The 12,115-nt window shown below is 38.4% G+C and overlaps 1 non-coding gene across 1 annotated transcript; it reads right to left on the reverse strand.

Annotated features, from left to right (window-relative positions):
• Positions 1-1,649: 1,649 nt before the first annotated feature.
• On the reverse strand, positions 1,650-1,731 carry trnal-uag (transfer RNA leucine (anticodon UAG)). The gene has a single exon. It is a non-coding gene; the product is annotated as a tRNA-Leu (tRNA).
• Positions 1,732-12,115: the final 10,384 nt, after the last annotated feature.

Below are 12,115 nucleotides of genomic sequence, written 5' to 3' on the forward strand. Positions count from 1 at the left end.
ATCTACGTTCCTTTTCCACCTCTGGGGGAGGGATGTGTTAAAAAAATAGTGTTGAAAGCTTGAGGGCTGATAGGTGAATGAATGCCTCTCTTGGTAAATCATCTGTGAAGGACAGCATGCAGCAGCAGACAGAGAATCGAGAGGGAGTAGCACTTAAGTGAGGGCAGAAAGGAGGGTGAGGAGAAAGCAGAAGGTGCAGAAGGACAGTAAGTAACCAATACAGACGTAGAAGAAATTATGAGGTTAAAAAAGGATAAGGAACAGAGGAATAAACTGGAGCTTTGGCATATACTGGGGCAGAAGACGTGAAGGAGGGAAGAGTAGGAGAAGATTGACGTGTCGACCACTTATTTCTTCCTACTCGAGCTTCTACCTTCAAGGCCCTGACGCAAAACAAAGTGAATGAGAAAGAAAGAGGGAATTGAATGCTCTAGGGACACTGAAGCCAGAAACTCTGACTCCATCTGACAAATCAAACTTTGGAGTGTGAAAAGGAAACTGAAATATTCCAAAAACTGCCCACAGCACAAAGGACAAATATGGGGCTGATGCTGATGCATTTCAAAGTAAAATAATATGAAAAACTTCCTTTTTTTCAGAATAAATCCTTTTTCCACCTTTTTGTTTTTATTGAATAACACATTTTATAATCTATTTTTATTTACAACATTTACTTTTATCAGAAAACAAATAAATACATTGGATCTACATCTCATTAAATGCTCTATTTTTGTTTAAACCCTTGAAAATCATTTCTATTATTATACGCTATTTTACATGTTTTGTCTTTTTAAAATCCAATCATTTAACAAACATCTTGTTTCTTGTGTCCCTGTTGTCTTATTACATAATGAAATTGAAAAGTTTCTGACTTTAATTTAATGTGGCAGTCATTCTTATGTCCGGGAAGTAAGCTCTCAGCTCAGCACAACTCAAGATTTTTGGTTTTTATGCCCCAAACTAAGCTAAAAGTATACAACACAGCTTAACCCTTGTGCTATCCTAGGCACTTTAACATTGGGAGATGGGTCATCTAGACCCACTAGACAGTGCGCTGAACCTTTTTTCTTCAATGATTTGTGATCTTCACTGGTGTCCATGGATTACATGAAATCTTTCCACCTTTATCCACCTTTGTCATGGTAGGAAGAACACGTCAATGTAAGGGTGGGGTCATCTAAGATAGCACAAGGGTTAAAGAAACAGAACATGATGCTTAAAGTTATGCTACCTTTAGGCTATACTACCTTTTACAGAGCTTTAGAGAAATTAATGTGTACCACATTTTTCAGAGTATAAATCGCTGTGTTTTTTTTTGCATGGGTTGGCCAGGGCTAAGACCAATATTCAGGTGGTTTCTCATATTGTTCTTTTTTTCCTCTTTTAATAATAATTGATACTATATTTATCACTCAATGGGGAAATTTCTTCTCTGCATTTGACCCATCCCCTGGGGGAGCAGTGAGCTGCAGCCTCAGGAGGCACTAGCATTAAGGGTCTTGCCTAAGGGTCTGTACTGGGTGATGTTAATTGCTTGCCATTAATATGGAAATTGACCCAGTATCATTGTTCATCCCCCTCTGGGAATCAAACCCTGGATTCCTGTGGTAGCCTCTCACCTTACCAACCGAGCTACCCAGCCAAAAACTTGGCAGCGGTGGGATTCAAACCCACGCCATCGAAATGACTGGAGCCTAAATCCAGCGCCTTAGACCACTCGGCCACGCTACCTTGTTTTTGTTACTCGTGGAAGTTACTTTTGTTTCCGAAACATTTCCTTACGTTTAATTTCCTCGGGCTGTATTTTGTTTTTTGGAATTCTATTTTGGCTCCCAGAATTCTGTTTTGATTTCTAAAATGTAAATTACTTATATTTTGCCTTTTTGAATTCTATTGTGAGCTTCAATCTGTTTTTGCAATAAGTGATATGTCGGTGTGATTTGGACTTCAGAGTCACCATAGCAATCAGACTGACACAAAATTCGAAGTTTGACAGTGTATTTTCCTGAATTCTGTGAATCAATCCACAAGCAAATGATTAAAACGAATAATTGTTCAACTTTTACCACAGAACCATTAACGCGAACTCTGAAATATCATGATTTAACCTTTAAAAGTACTTTTTCTGCTGAAGTGTTTCTATCACTTTAGCAGTGAAATATGAAGCCAAAATGTTTTAAACTTTCACAGATCAAACAAAAGAGCTGAATTAAAAAGTATAAATATCTCAAGACCCCGCTTTTCTTCAGTTTTGAAAGCATTACATGCATGCTTGATTAGCTGCCACAGAGACGGACTTACCCCCGCAGGGAAAAAGTAAACAAACCTGCACCCCAGCCTGTGTATTGCCGGTGACCAGAGCTGTAATTAAGTAGACTCTCAGTTACTTGTGGGCCGTGGCTATCAAGGTAATTAATTACAGAGGTGTTCCTAATTATAAGAGCCACTTAAATGTAAATTCAGAATTTAGAAACCACTCAGGACCAAATGGCTGGTTAATGAACACCAATAAATGCGTGCTTTGAATTTAGTGAAGCCTAAATTTTGCCTCAAACTGTAAGATTTATTGTGAATTTTCTATTGACTTCTAATTGATTGCAGACATCTTGTTTGAAATTTTCCGTTCATTCTTTATTCTGTTGCATACAAACTTGACTAACTCAGTTTGTGATTGTTAAAAAAAATACTTTAATTCTGGAGAAATTGGAAAAACAGTTACGTTTTATTGGAAGGAAATATAAACAAGTTGCAAGTACAAGTAAAAGGGACTGAAAAAAGTTCTGTGTGGTCTCTACATTTAAAAGTGAAACATGTGTGTCAAGCAGGTGATTTGCAGTTTGAGGGACAACACAGCTGATGTGTCAAACTGTGAGATGTGAGACAGGTATGGATAAAAGGGCTCAGCGCTGGAAATAAAAACGGAAGAAATCGACTTCTTTTTTCTCCTCCTTATATATCTGCTGAACCTGCTTTTGTTCAAATACGATAAAACTGAAACAATGCCTTCAGGATATTCTAACCTAGGCTGAAAAATGAAAAATTGAAATGTTATTGCATGTGGCTAAAGGTATTTTTTACTTTTAAGAGCTGCTTGTCTAACTGAGCATAAAGACCTGCATAATCTATTTGAGCTGTAATTAAAATCCAACATTAAACTAATGTTAAACTCTGTCTGATGATCTTGCCAAATAGAAAAATGCGCTTGCGGACTGGACTCATTCATACTTGATCTGTGATGTGCACTTTCAAACAAAGGCTACAAGATCTGTTGTATTTTTTAATTTGACAGATGGAACTACTGATACATGATGTTAATTGTGTATGACAAAATGCGTAACTAGAAGATTATGTATGTTCTAATCAAAACAAGTTAAGAATAAAATTCAATTGGATAACAAAGTACAATATTAACGTATTTCCAATGCCTCTAGGGTATTAAACGTGGTGTAATAACATTATCTAACTTTTGAGGCTTTGTGTTACATAGTCAAGAAAGGCAAAGTCATATTTTATTGTGAAGAAAGAGGGGCGTTCATGTTTAATTTGAATTTGGTTGATGGTAACATAAGCAGATGGAGTGAAAAAGCTTCTTTTTCCATCACAGAGGGAGTTCGGTTTATCTCTGCGGTTAACAACCAGGAAGCTGATTGGGGAGAAATGGGCAACCATGCGCACGCACACATGCACACCACCCCAGAGTCCCACCCACAGGAGTATTGCACTTGAGAGAAAAGACAGCCCTAAACACACACGCTTCACACATCTTTCCTCTCCAATCAGTGACACCTGCATCCGAGAACGTCATGGGTCAGTGAGAAAAGGAGGTCATAATAAACTAGACGGGGGGTCCACAGATTAAAGAAGCAGGTTACATGTCACTACAGGTTCTTTGGAAACAGCCTTTAGATATTTTATTAGCCAGACAGGAACTCCACAGGACTCCTCCCTGACAACTCTGCTGTTTTACACAAACGAACACATACACACTTAGAAAAAAGAAAAAAAATGAAGTGTCCTTTCAAGGCCATGCATGCACAGACCCTTGAGAAGTACTCACATACTGTACGCAGACTTAGACTTGCTGACAGCCGTCCCTGGGTGTTTTTTTCTTGCAGCGTTCTGCAATGATTAGACATCATTTTACATCAACAAGGCAGACAGTCGAAAAATAGCTGTAACTCCTGCTTTGACACCAAAAACTCCCTTTCCTCTGATGCAGAACAGTGAGTGCTGTGTGTTCAAAAAGTGCTGGACTGTTTCTCCTTGCATTTATGGGTAAGTTAAAGAGATGTGTCAAAACAAAAGGAACTGACTTAGTCATTATTTTAAGAACTGTAGGTGTTTTATGAGAAAATGAAAATAATGATGAAATTAAAAAAACTTGTCATCTTAATTTAAGATCATTTCTGAAAAAGATCTTCATCATTTATATGATTAGAAGGATTTATGTTAGTATTTTTACCCATTCTGATAATCTTTTGATCTAAGTTAAAAGTCTGCAGTGTCTGCAGTGTTTTTTTAATTTTTACTGTGATTATGTTGTTTTAAGCCAAAATCAAAAAACCTGTGTTGTTTTCTAGTTTCTGCAGAGCAGCAATACTTCCTTAGAAATTCCTCACTGAGCTGTGGGCGGGACCGTTGGCACGCAGGAAGCCCGCCCACCCTTCCCGTCATCATCCCAGATCTATTTGTTTGCAAATGGATGCATCAGAATGGAGTGAAGCTGGGAGCTTTTAGCACAAATATGATTTTTTTCAAACAACATTTTTTTATCTGCTCCTGATTCACACCGATTTGAATAAAGAATGACTAAGAAAGGAAATTTTAAGCAAAATTGTCTTTTTATATGTCCTCCATCATCAGATAAATACCACAAGTTTTCATCTGAGTGGATCTTTAAGCTTTCTCAAACAGATATGTTGAATTGTTTTGGTAATAAATTGCAATACTATAACATTATCTGTTACTTGGAAAATTGGAAAAAAAGGGAATATTCCTGTTACACAAACACGTACAAACATGGTTTTTGAGAATAGGATGTAATCCAGTATAATGAAGAATAATGTGCATAAGTGTAATTATTCAAAAGTAATGTAGAAAATGATGCTATGATCCCAGCTTCTGGCGCAAAGTTACTTCCAAAAAAACATTTTTAGAAACTGTTCGATGGAAGACAGATATCCACTGAGCACATTTTGTACGTACTTGAACACATAAGCTGAATGATTAAAGCTGAAGGACTGAGCATTCTGAACAAACCATTGAGCACGAATTAGCCAAGTCAACTTTAACAACTCCTATCATCACTTTTTAAAGGGCCACATTAATCTTTGGTGCCTAGCTATAAGCAGATTCAACAGGAGTTATCACAAGCTCAAAGATTTGAAAAAACTCTTCACAGCAGACGGGCTTATCTGATGCCAGAGGCTGGGAGATGTGTCAAATGTAGCGAGACACATTTGCCTTTCCTTCGCACCTCTTATCCTCCCATGCAGACATTTCCCAAAAGAACTTTATACCTTACTCCACTTTATCTCAGAATTATCACATATATTTTGATTTACCTTATTTTTCTTTGCAGCAACCTAGTTAGCAAATCTGCCAGTTTTACAGCAATCCAACTATAATTTCACATTTAAAACTAGGAGCTTTGCTAGGATTTGTTCCCGCCTCACGACCGGATGGTTTCAGCCTTATCTTATGAGGTTACATCACAACAGGCGCCAACAGCAAGTAGAAGAAATCTTTCTGTGACCTTCCCATGTCTCATTTGATGCCATTTCTGTTCTGTATACATTCATCGGAAGGCTGCAGCTCTCAGCACATCACTGTTTGTCTCCTCCTGACTTCCCTGCCTTGCATGTATTCCATGCTGTCCTGCTGTAACACGCCTGACTCAGTTTTGATCTCTTTATCGAGCTCTGCAAAGGCCTGATAATGACACTGAATGGGTCAGACGGAGAAATGTGTAAAACGTGCAGAGCAAGGAGGTCCGAGGTTCTGGAGCGCCATAGATCAAAGAGTCAGGTGAGTGATCTGATGTTTTATTTTACTTCTTCATGCATGACAGAGGTTCAATACAATCAATAACTAATTCTCACTGCCTGAGAAAGGCCCTCATCAGTAAAATCTGCACCTTTGTCTTTGGGGGCTTCACGACATGGAAAGTCTTTGCAGCCATCCTGCTTGTGAGAACATTTTTTTTTAACTGATTAAAGGAAATATCTCTTGAGATCTAAAATTTAGAAAAAAAAATTTTTTCTGTATTTGAAATTTTCGAAGAACAAATTTGACACATCGGAGATGTCGCCAGCAACCCTTAAATACCCCAGATCTTTGACCGTTTATGCCATCAATGTGAATTAGCTAAATGAGAGGTGCAGAAAAGCTGCTTTATTATTAACTTTGCACTGATATGCAATACATCACTTACATAAAACGCCTTTCTCCGTGACAGAATTAGCTGACTTACGTTGATCTTGTAAACACTTCACTACTGTAAAGTGTTGTAAATTCTCCGCTTTAGCATTCGCTAAAATTACGTTAATTCTATCAACAGTTGAAGAGTTATGCCATTTTTACACCAGACTACAAAACATACGTTCTTGCAGCCACTTCCAATAAAAAGTCTTTTTATTTAAAAAAAAAGTTAAACCACCTACCTTTGACAAATCAAAAACTTGGATTTTTATTGTGACATATGGATAACTTCCTTATTAATTCACGGCCAACCGTTTGAAAATTGATCAAATTAATAGTTGCGGTTCGTGACGGGCCGGAATTGTATGAAACCGAGTCGTTCATATATCAGAACAACGCTGTGAAAGAAAAAGCTTAAAGCAAAATTTGCAAGATTTACACCACTTCAACACGTAGTACCAAGCCTCTTCCAACTGTGTACATGTGCTAGTATGGAGTAGTGAAGCTCCAGTATGCTAAAACTATGCTACACTATGCTTAAAGTGCGTTCAAGAACCCGCCTTCTTGAACACATGTTACATGCCTGGTCTTAGCATTACAGTTGTTGAAAGAATCAAAACACTGGAGCCAAAGGTAGTAAAAAGTTAACAAAACATCAAAAATTCTGTTTCCTGTTTGTAGCATTATTAGTTGATAATTGCGTCAGAATGATTGACTGCAGTAAAACCACTGCTGCATTTGATCCAGCCCATAATACATTTGAAAGTATATGAGAAATGCACAATAATTTTTTATATAGATTGAGTTTTTTGGACTTAAGAGGTACTTTTTTTCATTTGGTTAGCTTGGTTTACAGATTGCTGATGTTTGTTGATAGCTACAACATTCATCATGTGGGTTATTACTGTTTTCTTTTATTGTTGTTAGTGTGGGACGTGTGGAAATATCATTTTCTGCTCGGAAAGTCAATGGCTCATTACCGGTTGGCACAGATGTCCAAGTGCCAGCAAAAAAAATGAAAAAAGACACATGATAGCAAAATCTATTCCCTTTTTGTTGGCACTTGCTGATGCACACTGCTATGAAATATTGTGATGTTCATTTTTCAAATCACCAGTTAACAGTTCTAACCTCCAGTGCTTGAAATGAAACCATCAGGAAGATAAAAAGGGAGTTTTTAAAGAGTCATGGTGGAATCAAAAGTCCCAGTGCAGACATCTAAATCTGCCTGTGTTACAGTACAAGGCCACAATAAACAGCCTCTATAACACATGGCCGGAGAGCTTTGGTGACTAAGTGTATCCCCACCTCTGGGAGTAAGGGAGGGAAGAATGATTCTGGCAGGTTCTGACTTATTGTCTTTCCCCAGCTGGCTTGTTTTGCGTTTCTCTCTCCTTCTGCCTTGTGGCTGTGAAAACAGCCAAATCCCACTTTTGTTGCCTTGCTGGCTGATATATTATGACCATGTGCAAAAGCTCCATGGAGATTTAGCGGATGGCTTTGTTTCCGGCATACAGCTTGCGCCAAAATAAGACTTTTGATATCGTGATTGCAAAATATGCTACAAAATCAACAGAACTATTAGCACCTTTTTTTTTGTAAATAGTTATGGCAATAATAGGAAGTGATTAACAGGATGGAAGTTAGCAAAATGAGAAGCATATAAATGACTAGAAGAGAAGACAATGAGGTTTGAGTGCCAAGTTGCCAAGCAGTGTGAACTCTAATTTCCAGCGACATTTAAAGCCTCAGTACTTCTTCCATAATTTCCCATCTGGGGGAAACTAAGCTGCTTCAGCTCTTATGATAAGCATCTTTACAAAAGAGCATTGATTTTACTGCACCTAGGAGAGAAATTATTTAACTTCACCTGAGGCTCTACTTATCTACTTTACAGAAGGTTCTTTCCAAGATAAACTTTTTAATTTGCACTCCTGTGCAGGCACCATAGATAGATCTGAAAAAGCTCCTTTAATGTTTTATTCTATTTCCTCAGCAAATGATTCAGAAGTTTTGTATTCAAATAGCCTTCCAGGTTAACGGAAATGGATGAGGCAAGCTTTCAGCACAGCACTGAACTTTTACAGATGTGCATGCATGCTTGCATCCCTGCAAGAGTCCATGGGGTTTAGAAAACAGACCCACTGTGAGTGAGTGTAGCCTCAGCTCACATTCTCAGTTTTTCTCTCCCCCTTTTCATATTTTGTGCTGTGCCTTGACATGAAAAGAGCAATCCTAATTGGATGCTGCTTTCTATGCAGATTCTGCTCCACATTGCCATGGCAGTAATTGAAAGGGTAGAGTAGTCCAGAACAGTACAGAGAAGGGCATGTGTTTTTGTATGCACACAGCAAAGCGGGTGAAAGAAAATTGGAGGTCGAGACAGAAGGAGGTAGATGGAGTGAAAAACTGAGACAGGTGATGTGATTATAGCAAAAATGTCCTGTTCCATTTTCAGTCTGAATGATTGCATTATCTTGACATAATCTGTCTAAGATCTGCTTATTCTTCATTATAACTCTGAGAAGTTGACACTGAAAGAACCAGTTTCTGGAACTGCATCTCAAGCAGGTCATTTCTGTATTTTTTTTCAAGGGCAAACGTGCTCCACCAGCACTTAATTAAAACCAACTACTGGGCCCCTCACAGCTTGACCTCTGCTTAAGAAGAACGATTATGTAACTGTTTTTTTTTTCAAGTATTCTAGACGACATTTTCTTCTGCTTTTCTCCAGTCATTTTACACACGTGGGAATATGGCTGAACGTGGGATTGCTCAGGCTATGTTGATCCTTTGAATAGCACCTCGGCTTATAGGCCAGCTAAGGTAACGGATTGGTCTCTTCAGCTTAGTGTGCACCAGGTGCTTGGTCAGATATTGGAAGAGATTTTCATGTGGTTTACATGCATGAGAACAGACACTCATTCATCCAGTGAAAAAAAAAGGAAAAACATCAAGAAGAGGTTGATGGGATGAAGGCTGAATTCAGAATACAAAGGCATTCAAATTGTTGGAAAAATTAAAAGTAGCTGGAGAAAATGAAGAGTTGAGAGAATTATATGCTTTAAAAGAAAACCAAAAGACAAGGGAAAAAGAAGAAAATGGCCTAAAAGAAGTAACGTAGAACCTTAGAGAAAAGGCAAAAGAGAAGAATGTGAATAAGATAGCAGGAAAGAAAGATAGAACAGGATGAGAAGAAGATAAAAGACTGGCACTGAAAAGCGGAGCGTCTGGTTTAAAACTGAAACACAATGAAAGAGTTTCACCAGAGGCATGGATTGTCTGTCCAGAACATTTCCTTTTCAGCACCATCAAAGGCTGCAAAACTTGCCAGTACTGTGCTTTTTATCTCTCCATTCTCACACTCTCCTTCTCTCTTTCCAATTTGCTTCCCTTCCCTGAAATGACTGACATTGAACAGTGACCCAACCATGGTTTTCACATGGTTTATTTTTCCTGCTGTAAAGTGAATTTGCAGTTTCATGCATATAATATCCAGTGAGGTCTGTTGTAAAATTGCACTGATCTGGGACAAAGATTAATCTCCTTATCTTTCCTTACGAGCCCTGGCCTCAGGGTGTGCATATTATTAGCTGTAAGACCTTTATGCTTTAATGACATTTTAAAAGATATGAATTCTCACCACAGATGGGGATATACTGTATCTCCAATTCCATGTGACAAATAGACGGTGTATTTTACACTAAAACCCATCAATCATTCATGAGCAATTAGGCATTAAGTATAAAATAGCTCAAGGTTTTTATAATTTTATTATCAAGGGTGTCTTGGATATTGTATCATTTTCATTTACCACAGGTGAACCTTAGAAGCAACTTTTTCATTATTCTCTGGTTACATCTGGCAACAGATGTAACCCTGTCTTATGTGAATCACTTTCTTTTCAACCAGTTTCACCTTTACATAAGTGGTGAACGCAGTCTGAAAGCAGTTTGGAGGAAAAGACATAGAGATAAAGGTTGACAGATAAAGGTGATAAACTGCTCTGACATTTTGTAAAAAAAAAAAAAAAAAAAGAAAACAACAGGTTAGGGTTGGGCGATGTCCCCCAAATTGGCAGTTGACGATGTTTGCAGTCAACCATCGGGATGGACGATGATATCGTCGGGGGGGGGGGCATTTTTAATTTTTCGTTCTTATATATAATTGCCATTCGTCATTTTACTTTATTTTATTTCCCAAATAATGACTCATCCGCGATGATCCAGTCTATACTGAGGGAAGTGACTTTAAAAAAAAATCAAATAAACAAAATAGAAAAGAAGTGGTCCGGTCCTGCGTTTGATTATACCGGTGGAGCGAGCGACCGTGTCTCTAGCAGAGCAGACGGACTTACAGTTTTGTGTTTTAGGGGAAGAAAGGATGCTTTGTTACGTGTGGGTGATTTAGGACTTTGATCCGTCCCGCAGCTCTACGTGAACGAGCAACCGGAATTTAGGTGAAGCGGGTCTCCCGGTAAAAGTGTGTGTCGGGGCAGAGCTCGGAGCGCTAGCTAACGCAGTGTGTAAGCTTCGAAGCAGAAAGGCCGCTCAGTCCTTAGAAACTGTTCAAACATTTGTTTCCAGTCATGTCCCGACAAAATAAAGGCTGATGTTATTCCCACATATTTACGTGCAGCCAAGATGCATATTGTAACGTTTCACGCATGGATTTATGTTCATGCTAATGTTGTTAGCCCGTGTTAGCATACTGCTAATCCTGGCTTCCGGCTCCGTTTTTCAACAGAAAAAGCACTGACCACACGGATTAAAATGATGCGCGAACAGGCGCTTCATAATAACCGTAACATTGATAATAACCGTAACATTGATCAAAGCACGTTTAGGAGATCATATTGTATAATAATAATAAAATAACCGAGCTGACGTATCTATGTATGTAGCCGCTCGGCGGAACTAAGTTTTGCTTCCGGTTTTTAAAAACACTGCTGCGCATGTGCGAATGATTTATTCCGACCGAAAGTGTGACCCATGTGAATGTTTTTTATAATCTGAAAAAGTTGTTCTGGGCCCATCTACACGGTTGGATTCTAATCCGACCGTTGATCCCATCAAGATATTTTGCACATGTAACCGCGGCTTACAGGGTCGACTTGCACCTTGGCGGGGGCGTGGCATCACGATGGTGTCTCTCCATCGGGATGTCAGTCAACCATCCCGATGGACGATTGTATTGTCCATCGGCACAACCCTACAACAGGTTCTACAGGGGTCCACTGAAACATATTTGAGGATAAAATACATCTAAATGTAAGCCTAAATATACCATATAATTGTTTTGTTAATAAACAAATTATTGTGTTTTATCTGAAAAATGTCTATTATTTTTTGTGCTAAGGAGCATTCAGAACGTTTCTCTGTAAAACTTCTAAAAGTCTAAGCTTGGACTTTTGTCATATCTTGCGCTGTTTTGGGGACGTGCAGGATAGGAAAAATGGAGAAATCAAACTGCATTTTTTCATAACATTACTACAAAATGTAACCACTTCACAAAATTTGCAGTCAGATTTGGCTATGATAATTTAGCTGTAGTGCTCACACAAGTTTTAGTTTATTGCCACATCTGCAACAGTATAGAAATAGAACATTTTTTAAGGGACTTGGTTAAATGTGCACTTACCTGTACAGATTTAAAATACTCCCCAATGTTAACTGGATGTGGATTTTGTTACTTT

The sequence above is a fragment of the Oryzias latipes genome, chromosome 14 (assembly GCF_053564925.1).
Source record: "Oryzias latipes strain Hd-rR chromosome 14, Olatipes_Hd-rR_3.1".
NCBI lineage: Eukaryota > Metazoa > Chordata > Actinopteri > Beloniformes > Adrianichthyidae > Oryzias > Oryzias latipes.